A 13,882-nucleotide genomic window follows, 5' to 3' on the forward strand; every position below is an offset into this window, starting at 1 on the left:
GTTGCTGCTACTTTTACTTTTGCTTACACCTTTGGGTCTCTTCAGGGCTGTAAAGTGTAATTTTTCATTTCTCCATTCTCAGCTGGTACCTTGAGTGCAAAAGCCCATTCCCAGATGGGGAGAATTATCCAAATGATCCTAAGACATCTAAACATTTCTAGTCACTACAGAACTACAAATAAACAGGCAGATATGGGTTGTGAGACTCTAGGGAAAAGGAATATATATTTTTGGTAGATAACCTTTCCTCTGGCATTTTTCTGCAATGGCACTTTCAAACATCTGCTGCATCCTGCCACCTTGCACTGTGATACTGTCAAAACTCATCAGTGATGCCCGGGTGGTATTTGCACAGCACACCTCTACGGAATATCTAAATTCCTCAGGAAGGGAAATCAGAAATTTGGTAGCTTGCATTTTCCCCTCTAACACTAATTCTCATGTTGATATTGCAGGACAATGTGAGGAGCAATGACCTGCAGAGGGTTCTGCCTTCCAGATAAGGTGTAAAACCAAGAGTCTGCTACCTGCAGTCACTAGAGATATTGTGCCACTTTTCTCTAAGGTGTATTATTTCCTCTACTCTGGTGAAATCCCAGCTGTGAACCTTACATTCTGCCTATCTATTTTCTCCTTAAAATTAAATTGGATGGGATGGTTTTCATTTCCTGTCCCCTCACTTCTTGTGTTGTGTGGCTACAGGCAGTAAAACAACCACAGTGTCTCACCCTGGAGGTGCCTGTATCTCAGTAAAGGATGAAATAATCCTTTTATGAAAAGATTTACCTGCCTTACAGGAATGTTGTGAAGTTTAAGCCTTTTATTTTTGAAGAGGATTGAGTTAAAAAGCACCATGGGTACAGAGATGACCTGCGTATTTACAAAGAATTGGCAAATTTTTAATGCAATTAATAAAGATCATAATATTTTGAGATTTCAGTTTTCTTCGTCATTTTTTGAGAGGAGGAAGTTGGTTTTAATTAAGCAAAATAAAAGCAGTTGAAAGATAATCCAGACAGGAACGAAAAACCAACCACAGTGCTTTTCTTTAAAGGAAATAGCTCTCTCTGCCAGTCAGGATCTCTATAGGATGCATAAAAACTATTGTGAAGGATGGCTCTCATATTAATGCATTTTCAGGTCTTTTCCTGCAGCCACTTTGAAGACATGTGACTCAGCTGTATTTCTTTCTATTCAGCAAAACTAGTGCTTGCTTTGAATACCAAAGGTAAAAAAAAAAAAAAAAAAAAAGAAAGAAAAAAGGAAACAGAGATCTCTGTCAGCAGTCACACAGCCAGGGCAACTCCTGATGAAAACGATGGCAGATGCCTAGTTTCCACTGGTACCTTGCACTTTCATTCCTATTTCATTGAGTTTTGCGGATCTGGAGACTTGCCATCTAAGAAAAATTAACCCCTTGAGGTGAAACAAGTGAATGTGCTTAAAATTGGGTGTTAGCATTGATTTCAACAAACTCAGCAAAGACAGGGCATGGTTAGATGTTATTCCATGCAGTCCTGGCAGAGGGAGACATCAGAAACATCTCTAGTTATTACACTGGGGGATCATCTGCCTTGGAAGGATAATGGCTATTATTAATCCTTGTTCCTGGCAGCATCCAGCATGACTGAGAGACTTTCAAGTAGCAACAAAGACCAGTCCCTAACCTTGTAGTCCTAAATTAAATACAGAGTCAGAGGTAAGGGAAAGTAGTACAACGTACAGAGTGTTCCTTAGGATGGTCTGAACTAGATGCTGTAAATCAGCCAGGCAGTCTCATAAGTAAGGTTAGGGATTACCTTGAGAATCCTCCAGTCTATTTTAGTCATACAGTGTTTGTAGAAACTGACTGCTTTATTCTTGATGGGTTTTGTCAAGTACCTCCTGTGAAAGTAGGTATACACACTGTAGGGAGAAAATTAAGTGCAGTCTCTTCTCATTTATTTTCAGGAGAATTTTCCAACTTGCAGTTTAATGAGACTTCACAGAACAAAACCAAATTCTTCCTGTTTAAACCCTCCTTTTAAAGTCTTAACTGTCCTTCCCCCCCCCCCCCCAAAAAGTAAATATACTAACTATGGGCTGACTTCAAACCCTGATTTACAAATGTTTTATATTAGCCAGGTGTTTATTTTGTTTGCATTATCTCATCCCCTTCTTCCCTGGATATTTGAGGATTAGCATATGTTGTGGACAAGATCAAAGAGATCAATTTACAGTTTGTGAGCTTTATAAGGGAATTATTTGATTTTTGCAAACACAACACAGCTGTTGTGCATGCAAAAATATACTGACTTAATGGTATGTAAAGAAAAGATTTCTATGGACTATTTTGTTTGACAGAATTCACTCCTCCATCTCATACAAAAATCAATTAAGATGAAAATGCAGCTGGACTGTGTATGTGTATTTTTTTTTTTTAATCAATAGAGCCCCATGTTTCCAGATTCTATTGAATTAGGTTTTCAAAGCTCTTTTGTTCTCACCTGTCTACAAAAAAAAATCATTCACGGCATCCTGGATCTCATCTCACAGTGACTGCCTGAATCCAAAAGGTAAAGTACTCCATCCCCAGGGAGGGCGCCAGCTGTCTCATTGATTCAGCAGAGCTCTTGGCTGATGCTGAAGTAGCACTGGCATAATTTCGAGAGAGAGGTGTATAATGAGGTAGTGCCATGTTAACCATTACCAGGGAGAAGTAGAACATCTGGTCTGGAAGAAAAGAGGAGTCCAGAGCTGAACTATCAGCATCAAAGCATGCATTTGTGGGGTGGCACACGCCAGGATTCACTGCCTAGAAGCAACAGATTTAGGGATGAAATGGGATGTAAAAATAAGAGTAAAAATTATAGGGAGAAAACTCCTTTTCCAGTGTATTTCTTTTCTAGGAGTTATGTTCTTGTTGACTTAAAACCAACACTGTTAAAATTCTTGTATTCTGATGAAAGAAAGGATATTCAGAATAAGCCTCACTTTGTATAAATGCATAGTTATTTCCTCAACATTTTATTTTTTATCTAGCTGTCTCTATTCCTTTCACAGACCAAGCTGCCACTTTGATGTAATCCCACTAAAACCCCAGCTCGGTGCAGCATTATCTACCCTTTGCAGGTTGCAATTCTACAGCAGGAGTTTGCAAATGCCAGGGAGCACCCAGTCTGTGGGCTGGGAGCAATCTCCTTGTGCACCTCTCCCACAGTCTGGAATGATGAGGATGTAAACAGCGAAAATTCTTCATCAACAGTTGGTGGAGATGGTGGGGAGTGTTTTAAAAACAGAGACAGAGGGAGAGAAAAGGAAGGAAGTCATCTGAGGCAGTCCTTGCTAGCAGGTGCGTTCACACCAGGTGCTGGCTCTGTTCTCCACTGACTCAATGAAATCCCTGTCTATACCAGCAGGACGTTGGCAGTTTTTGCAGTAGTATACAAATGCCTGGGTTTATTTCAGCTTCGTTTTTGTTGGGTTGATACTTTTACGAAATCTTGGGTTTATATTTGCAAAACAAAAGGAGGGGAGAAGTGTCTTCCTATTGTTTGCAAGGGACAAAATGGTCTCTGCATCAACTTCCAGAGTACAGCTTCCTCGCTGGCTGTGCTCTCAGGTACCTGAGTGAGTGTATGGTACCTTCATAGCTCTCTCATTAACATTCTGGACATCTTCCTTGCTGGGCTGAGTTGCCTCCTAGAGGACTGATACTAAGGAATCTGGTCAAGTACCCATGGTGCCAAGTCCTTGTGGCAGGCACAATGAAATTCATCGTTCTCTCTTACAGTTGTGATGGGGGTGGCTCTCTGTCCACCGTTTTGCTGCATTATAATTCCCAGCATTGCTCTGTCTCATGACTACTTTAGGATTTACTGTCTGACTAACACCAAGACTTTTGCCCTTTTGCCTGTTCATCCTTGAGCTGGGATCTTTGCAAAGCATTATGAGGTTGATTGCAACCTTCTTACAATGCTAAATATGGAATAGTTAGATGTGCCAGGGACTTTTTAATTAGTATCTCTACCAATTTTCCTTCTGTCCCATCAGGCTGTTCATAGTATGGATTTGATGTGATGTGCTTTAACTGATAACAGCAAAGAAAAGCATTGTTGGAACATAAGACTCCCATGACCCCTCTCAACCCCAATCAGGACTCCCCAGACTCCCTTATTTCACATTGCAAGGAGTCAGATGCACAACAGCAAGTTATCAGCTCGTAAGACAGAATACTAATCCTTCATCCTCACCCATTTTCTCCTCTTCTATTAATCAAACTGCTCCAGGTAGTTTTCTACTCTGAACTGCCCATTGTTCTTTCTCTACTCCCCCATCTGCCTCTTCAGAGCAATACATCATCTCCTCTCCGATTCATCTTTTCTTAGCCTACTTTTGAACTCCAAAAATGCCTTTTTGGATTTGTTAGTCCATCTTTTTCTATTAGTCCACCTTGCTCACTGACTCTTTCAAGTCCTCCCCTCTTTATAAATAACAGGAACACTGGGGGTTTTAGCATATATGCTCTATTCCCCAATTTAGTGTTATGAGTCTGTATCTGTATTACTGAGGATGTGAACTCTGGAAAACATCTTCTCTCTTCATCCCCTGATTGTTCAGACTGGTGGACCTCTTGGTGTAAACTGTGTCCCGCCTTCCGGCCAGTGCATGCGAATGTTTTTTTTGCATGGACACTGAGGCACAAAGGGAGACAGGTATTTCTCCTAAGTTTTATCTCAACAAGGATCTGGGACACTGCTGGTGTGCGCCTCCACAGCCAGGAGCTCCAAAATACTCCCAAATCCTATGGTACAGATATAGCCAGGGGAAAAAAAAAAAAGCCACTGCATTAGAACAGACCATATAAAAAGGTTCTTTACAGACCCATGTGTATGAATGTAAGTGGCTGATCCATTTCTCTATAACAATTCTGATATCAGTCACCTGACAAGTTACTGGGGGGGGGGGGGGGGGGAAGAAATAACATGTCATCAAAATGAATTCCTTGAGTATTTCCATTTTGGTGCAGAGAACATTTGATCAAAAAAGGCACTTGTCATCTCTTCCTTAAACATAGTCTTCTGCCTCTTTTGTTCAAACCACTAAAAGCTAGATAGTATATGCACAGGGAGTAAATTCTTCACAGGCGGGCATCTGGATCAGTATATTGAAATTGAGTCTATTTTTAGGCGACTGATGCTAGCTTCCCCATGAAACTGCATATTCGTAGTTTTCAGGCTTTCTGAAGTGGATTCTTGCCATAAATTGATTGTAAGTCATTTTGAGTGCATGGGAGGAAGGGCCTGCTCCAAAGTCTATTGAAAATACATTAGAGTCTTTCTATTGATTTGAAAAGCTGAAGATCAAGCCAGCAAGGATTCATTCTGTCCATGTAAAATACTGGCAATTTGCATTAGAAATGCAACATAAATGTATTTCTTATGCAAAACTCAGCTGAACAACACATTTCGCTGCCTATCTAGCAAATTCCACAGCTGGAAATATTGTTCTCTCTTTTATATCCTTATTCTTCTTATCCAAGTAGTTAACCAGATATTTGGGGTTTTCTCAATTGTTTTGTTAGGGGGATAAATTGATGAGAGAGTCTGTGATTGCTCTGGTACAACCCATTTTCTTTACCAGGAACAAGCATAAATCCCTGATATAGCAGGAACAAGCAATAGAATGTCTTTTTTTTTTTTTCTTTCAGCATCCTAAATCTGTCTTTTTAACAATCATTCTGCCCCAAAAGCTGCTTTTTTTCCCTTTGGTTTTCCTTCAGTCATGCCACACATATTTCTCTGTCTCCTGTTTTTCTGGTCCTTTCTGCTTGTTTTTCTCATGGGTGCTGATTCTCTGCTCTATTCATTAGATCCTTAGGCTCTGAGACTGCTTTCCAGAAATCTGGGGCTGCTGGGATCTGCTGTCAGTGTTCATAGTAGCAATCCTATTGTGTCAGTTGCCACTTAGTACCTACTATCACTTAACTCTTCTCATTTACCTGAAGAAACAGTGATTGTCATGCCTAGTAATTTCAGCGAGGTCTGTGATTATTTCCAAATCAAAAAGCTCGGGTTTAAGGTCGCGTTACAACATGTAAGTAGTTACCTTGCACTAGATGATCCACAGCAAGTGTCCAAATATCCTTTCTCTTAGGCCATGTCAAATGCACACGAAATTCATTTAGCTAAGTCCCCACAGTGTGTCATCCAAATCAAAATAAATTTCATATTGACCCACTTGATGTTCTCAGGCCACTGAGGCTCAAAGAAGGCTATATATAGATCAATAGGTTCACACGGGGTCAAATGAGAGGAGCATATGGCTTTAAACCTCTTCAGGAAAAATTTGAGCTACCAATCAAACCTTTCCTCATTTTGTGAAATTGTATTACCTTGAATGATCATACATTGTGAAGCAACTGATATCTATTAAATTATTACCTTTTGGGAACAGTGTAACTTGTCTAAGCAACACACTATTAGGGCAAGAGAAATTCTTGTGTCCAATGTAATGCTGTTACATTATTTTTTCTCTCAAGCTCAAAGATTTGATTTCTTAAAGTTTTGAAACACATGCAAAGTAAAGATGTAGTCATAGAACTTATTTTAGTAAATAGGTGTGGTATTTGATCTTGAAGGGAGCCAGTAATAGAGATTCCTGCAGTTTATGCCAGGGTCAATCACCAATTTATACAGAGTTTTGATAACTCTTCATTTTAGAATATTTGGTCTTGTGTGATGGCCTGCAGAATATTTTTTAGTAGACTTATGAATTCTCATTAATTTATGAACTCTGTTTATGACTGTTATTTTCAACATGGAATAAATTTATGCAAAAAAAGACCTTGCCTGAGCGACAGAAATGAGTCCTCGGGGACTTGTATGGCTTCTCCCCAGCAAAATAATGGGAGTGACTGCCTGAGCCGTTAAGTCTTATTTCAAGCGCCAAGTTAAAGAAGGGATGGAGAATGGAAACAACACAGGGGAAGGACAGGAGAAGGCGACATTTAAAACTGGATTTTACAAGCAACACTCTTAAAAAGTAGAAAAAAAAAACCCTAAAACAGGAAAGGGACTCTGGCAGAGAAGGACCCAGAAGTCCTGAGAAACCTTAACCATGATATTAATCACCCTTTAAAAAAATCCTGAAGGGTGGAATTCGTGTCATTTGTTCATAATTTTTTTTTTTTTTTTTTTAGATCTACAGATCTCCTTTGTCTTCCACTTCTTTCATTATTGGTATGCTTAAGCTCTTTTGCAAAGGCTGAATGTGTTTAGCTTCAGCTGTCACAGAGCTCTACAGAGTTAAATAGCCTGTCAGAGCTACCTCAGATGAGCTCTTCTTCTGGGCCTTGATGAAACCAAAACTACTTCAGCAGAGTGTACGTGAGCACAGCAACATTCAAATGTTTCTGGAATCATATTAGTACAAAAAGTAATGCCTTTGCATGTAAGTTTTGCATCTCCCCTTCCCCTGATTGCTGAAAAAAAGCGCCTTTTTACACCAGAAGTAATAAATTGTGACACTGGGCTCATAGGAAAAACTATTGGAATTAATGACAAGAAACCCACAATGTGTTCAGCCTTCTATATGAATTTTACTTTCGCACTTAATTCAGGTCTTTGCTATGCTTTATAAAGACAAAAAGTTATAAACACCTATAAAATCTATTTACCTAGGTCTTCTACTTCCTGATAGAAGGCCTTCACCTCTCAACCACTATATATAAGATGGGCACTATTGCTCTCCTTATCCTTTCTCTGTACCTTCAAAGAAGAAAAGGATTTAATTATCTATTCTAATGAGTTGACATGGAGGCATAAACAAAAGGAATGCTTGTCTGAGGGCCTTAAATTTCCCTATAGGCATCTACCTAAATTTCCCTATTTAGGCATCTACCTCAAATTTGTCAACTCCACTCCCAGAGCCAGTCTGGTTTCAGATCTGAGCCTGACTATACTTGAAAAGCTAGGTATAAAAGATTTGACCAAGGTCATTTAGAAGTCTGGGATGGAGTGAGGGACTGAAATTCTTTCCCTCAAATGGCTTGTTCCCTTCTAGTGCACCTGGAATGGCCCTGAGGACCGAAGCACTAGCTATTCATATAATGAATAACCCGTCCACTAAAAATTGCTCCAGGGACACTCAGCAGCAGGAGCAAGGCTAAGTGGGAGGACTAAGCTAGCTGATAACACTTGGTAAACTATTAACCAGCCCACACATGGGCTTGAAAGGTTTGTATGTGTATATATTAATCTTTTCTGTAAACATACAGAGGACAATTATGGACATGGTGGCTTGAACTGCCAGTGTTAATAGATTGCTGACCCAACACAATTACTACTGTACAGCTCCCACAGATATCTGTCCTTTCTGCTGAAAAGGACATCCTAGTTGGGTTCTCACATCCTGCAGAAACTGGATGGGAAAGACAGAAATCAGTTATGCAGGGGAGAAAAAAAAAAAACACAAAGAAATCCCAAACAAGGGAGTGTTTCTGTATATACATATGTATATAATTGGTGTTTGAGAAATATAAAAAATATCACAGAAAAGCTCTTCAAGACACCTAATACAGAAGATCACCTTGGAGAGTGTGGGACTTGTCCTCACTCGAATCCAGTGACTCCAGCACGCAGAATGCACGGAGGCTGCAGTTTGTTGGCAATGGTTGCAATAGGAGCTTCATGGTCCTGCTCAGGGGACCTAGGTTGAAAAGCATATTTGTCCGCTGCAGACCATCCATATTCCATTCACCTAGAGCCCAAATACTCAGGCTATAAAAGCAGAGCAGCTCTCAGTGTGGGTGTATAAGTATCAAGTATTAAACCCCCTGAATATACATGAGTATTCATGTGTCTGCATTTGTGTACATGTCCTGTGTGTCCTGGAAGACCCAAGATCCCCGTAAAACTATTACATCCCGATCCATTTTCTCTGGGCATTCTGTTTTAATGGTTGTATGATGTTGCTGGTGGCTGTGAAAAAGGTCTCTGTTCCACCCCAGAAGTACATGCATATCAACTCTGAGAAATGTCATTTCTCTTTATATCAAAGCGTCTGGCTTTCTTTTGCAATAAAAGGTGCTATATAAGGCAAGATATGACAATCAGAGCAATAAAATAAGAAATCCTAATCTCTCCATGCTGGGCACAGAGAGAAGTTCATTGAGGCATTGGTTTACTGTAGTATGTTATCCAATTGTGATAATGCAGATAAAAAGGGAATGGAAATGGCAAAGTTATTAAACTAATTGTATCTGCAAGGATATTAATTTAATTTATCTCACTTGATTATTATTGCCATCAAGCTCAAATGCAAATCCTGAACTGTGAATTAAACAGATGACTGAATTTACTTAGCGGGGGAAAGAAAGGATTAAAAATTATAAATGTCGCTTCATTACATGAATTCGGAAAAGAAAATCTTTCTTCTAAGTGATTCTTTGATATCCTTCTTGTTTTCTAGTCTTCTTGTTAGGAATTTTTAAAGCTCCCACTTTAAAGGAACCCATAAAGAGGAATAGTGTGCACAATTTTGCTTAACTGGACACGAATATGCTTGCCTGATATCAAAACTTAACTCTCTGGTGTTTCAGTAGATGCTCAGAAGCATATTGAAATCAGAAGACATAGTGACCTCAAAGAGAAATGTGAATAGTTCTTCTTCTGCCTACAAATAAACATTATACTCTAGTTTTAAAAAAATGATTAGGTTATTGTGGTGCTAGCACACACCCAAAGAATTAAAATGTGAAATATATGGTGGTTGTTTTATGTTTTCATTTCAGTGCACGGGATTCTTTCTTTACATATCACCTTTCTTTAAAGCAGGAATTAGGGTTGTGTTAGGTTTCTTATACTGTACATATTTAAAAGCCTATATCCAGTGGCTAGCACAATAAACCAGTGTATTCTCATGGATTAAAAGTGAAACTTGGTCTTCTTTTCAAGAAATGGCAAAATTCCGGGGTGTCATCTAATGTATACATACTGGAACAGAGATTGTTATCCTCATCCTGGCTGAGGATATATCTATAATATATACTACAGTTTCAAGTCACTTGCTGAGGGTAATTTAATCTTAGAAAGACCATTTTATTAGAATGACTGTGGTGCTTCTGGTACCCAAGTAGACTTGTTCAGTGCACTGTGCTCTGGAGATATAACCAGAGACCTGCAGCAGAGCCTTCAGTCATCTACTTAATCTCTCTGTACTTCAGTTTTCTTGTTGACAGAGTGAAAGACAGGATGGAAGTCAGAATTGGGGCATAAGATATGAGGCAGAATTAACCTTTATAAAGTACTACAAAATTCTTAAATGAAAAGAAGTAAGTAACAAACCCACACAGCAAGAAACAAAATTCAAACTTTGTTCTGTGAATTCACTCTCCTACCCCAATTTTAGGTTTGCCTCTTTTTATTCCTTGTCCCTATCACTTCTCATCCCTGGCAAAGTATTTATTTCAAGAAATTAGAATTCACAGTCCACTGACATATTTCTTCATACTGGACTGAAATAACTTGAGATAGTCTTGTTTTTATTAGGAGACTCTAAGTGGAAAACACCTGCCATGACAACCCCAACACCTTCCAAAAGAAACTGTAGCCATCCCTGGAACCCAATTAAATAACACAAAAAAGCAATAATATAGATGATTTCCTACAGATTTGGGTCCTACTATTGGGTTCTCTGGTATCTTTTCTGGTATCAGGACTATGCGTGCACTGCAGCCTTTCCTCGGGCCAAGAGGAAGACATTTCTTTCAGTCTCCACCCAGCTACGTATTTCATAAAGTGTTTGGAAATTTATCTTTGAGATTACTGATTTTCTCTCAGACTGGTTGGAATAGGCCAAGAAATTCAGTGGTTGCAAGGAGATGAGAGAAGGGAACAGTAAAACACGTATCCACACACATATTAATCCAGCAATGATTTCATTAGCCTCCTTTCTTTAGGAAACTGAGCTGAACCTGTTTGAAATAACTTCAAATAACATAAGAAAAAGAACAATAAACATTCAGAATTGTAGGGAGGTTGATTAACTTCTGATAAAAATCAGACTACAGTGTATTAGAACAAGTCTTAAAACCTCAGTCCTGCAAAACATTTAACATTCATTGTTAAGGTAACAAGTTTAAGATGGACTACATGCTTAAAAGACTTGTTAAATTGCAGTCATACTTTGTGCTGAAAGTTAGGATTCAGATCTTATGAATTTAAAATAACAGCTAAGCCAAGGGTAGCCAAGGTTTATTATTATAGCTGTGTGTGGCATGGTAATCAAACCCGTGGAAGTGTCTGCAGCTGTACCCACAACATCCATTCTGAAATGCTTCCTTCACTAAGCTGAGCTGTTGAACTAAGTGGATTGTTGCCTACCATGCAACATACACAGAAAAAAAACAGAGAATAGAAAGCAAAATATCATTTTGGCTGCCATATCCCTAAGTTAATAATCATTGTAGGAGCACATGTTGAGTTTTAGCATTAAAACGAAGGGTTTCATATTACAGATTATAGGGAGACTCCTGAACAATGTGGCAGATATAGACAATCAAAGTGTCTATTGAGGCATGGAGCTGCAATACAAAAGCAATCAGTGCAGAAAGCAAGGCAGTGACAATACAATTTTAAATCCATTTGATAGGCAAACTGTATCTGTTGAAACTTCTCAGGGTGAATGAGTATAAAACTCATTATCAGTATTGCAGCATGTCCCATGACACCACCTTATTTATTCAGATGAAGATTGGAGAATGTGAGTAAATACAGCATCCCTGCACTCTAAAAATTCTTTGTAGATAAATCCTTTGCCTATATTTGTTCTTTGTGCACTTTCCATGAGTCTCTCATGCAATCTCCCTGCCCACTGTAGGAAAACAAGCTTTATAGTAAGTACCGGGCATACGCCTGTGAAGTGTATTTACCATTTAGAATGGTTAGTGAACACATTCAGGGTCTTAATGATACTGGAAAGTACTGAATCCTTTATCTCAGCTTTTATCATTTAATGTTCTGGGTTGAGTATCTCAGATGTCTATGAAGCATCACAGGCCACTCGGTCGTGCCTTTAAATGGTGAGAGTTATTTGGCTGGCAGAATCCATTCAGTCACACTGTGTGGCAACATACCTTGCATCTTGACACAAATGTTTGGTTTTCACTAAGTACTTTTCACGTACCAATTTTACCCCAGCGACTATGGATCCCAAGCAGTCTGCAGCCCATTTCAATCCATATCACTGGCCAGCACCTTGAATCCTAATGTAGAGGGATCTGTTCTCCTCTCATTTGAATACAAAGAAGTCTCAAAAATTATGAGAAATATTTAAAATGCACATGACCAATCATATTTCTACATTTTTCAAGTTGGCAAAACTTTTAGAGATCACAGTGTCAGTGATGATCAGTGTTTGGGGCTGTGGTTTTTGACCCCAAATCCAGCATTACCTGATCTGATATTGTCTGAAGCCTGAGCAATCTCTTAGCAGTGGTATGTGGGGATCAGTGATTTCCAGTGAGCTTTGTATCAGACTCACATACAACAATTACTATTGTTTGCTCTGCTTTGTAGTGGAAAGCTAGTGAAGATTCCGACTGTGCTTTTTCTTTCTTTTTTTTTTTTTTTTCCACATCCTTGCTAGAATCTCTGTAATTGTGATAACAGCAATCTGAACTACCTTGCTCTTTTTCTTCTTGAGTAATTTGATTTGAAAGCAACTCCTATTCTCAAGTTCAGTAACCTTAGGGAAGAGGTGAAACAGAGAGGTCATTCAAAATACAGAGACTATCAAAAAGGTTTAAATAACTGAATCATTAAGATTCTATAACCTCCTCTCCATGACAAAGATGGTAATGAGAAGAGGAAATAGCATACTATGCAATGTATTCATTGGGAAAATTACTGTAATGAAACTTAAGCACAGGAAATAATATAAATGTAGCCTGTTCTCATTATATTCTAAAGATTGACATTTCTGTATCACTTTCTTCCTGTCATCATTACTCTTGTATGAAAATCAAACCATGCTTTCCTCTTAAAAGACACATTTTGCTCAACATACAATACAAATGTGTCACAGAAAATTGTAAGACCAGATATGCAGTCAAGCAGTCAGAGTACTTATTTACTGTTCATATAAATTGGGAAACGAATCTTATGTTCAAATCTAAATGCAGTATCTATCATTCATTACAACTACATTAACATTTATAAGATATAGAACAGCCTTTGAAAATATCCAAAATAAGTCTCTATGTACAACCTCTCGGACCACTAAGAAAACCGTCTTCTGTGTCAGCAGATACTCTTTCTCAAAGTCTACAAAACCCAATACATTCTGCTAGAAAAATACTTTACAAGTTAATTTATTATTTCAGTAGAGAAGAACTGACAAAGAAACTTATAACAATCTGCCCAGGGAATAAGGCTATAACTATCGCAGGTCTGCCTGTTTCAGTGGCTATCACTTAAAAGGTACCATGCATGACATTAAAATTCTTTTTGTACAATAAAATAATTGTTCTTAGTTATTCCACTACATCTTAATTTAAAAACAGAGAAGGCATTTTTTCTCCTCAGGTATTTCAAAGCTGATTCAATGTCAACGAAAGCTTAGTTCTGAAGTCTTTACCTCCAAAGTGGAATATCTTGAAAAATCATGATGAACTTCAAAAAAACCTAACTACTATTAATAGAACACAACAACTTAAAGGCAGCTGTCACTAGAAATCAAATCATGTTAATTAATTTCATCCTGTATGATTCCAAAACACTCTAACTACTATATGTAGTGTTCCTCTAAATAATGATATACAGTGAATGGGGGTAAGGGTAGAAAATTCAACAAGTGTTTTAATAGCACATAAACAAATACTTCACAACATCTAAGATGCCCA

Source organism: Nipponia nippon, unplaced genomic scaffold, assembly GCF_047370975.1.
Source record: "Nipponia nippon isolate SJK-2023a ecotype South Korea unplaced genomic scaffold, ASM4737097v1 scaffold_1, whole genome shotgun sequence".
In the NCBI taxonomy this organism is placed as follows: domain Eukaryota; kingdom Metazoa; phylum Chordata; class Aves; order Pelecaniformes; family Threskiornithidae; genus Nipponia; species Nipponia nippon.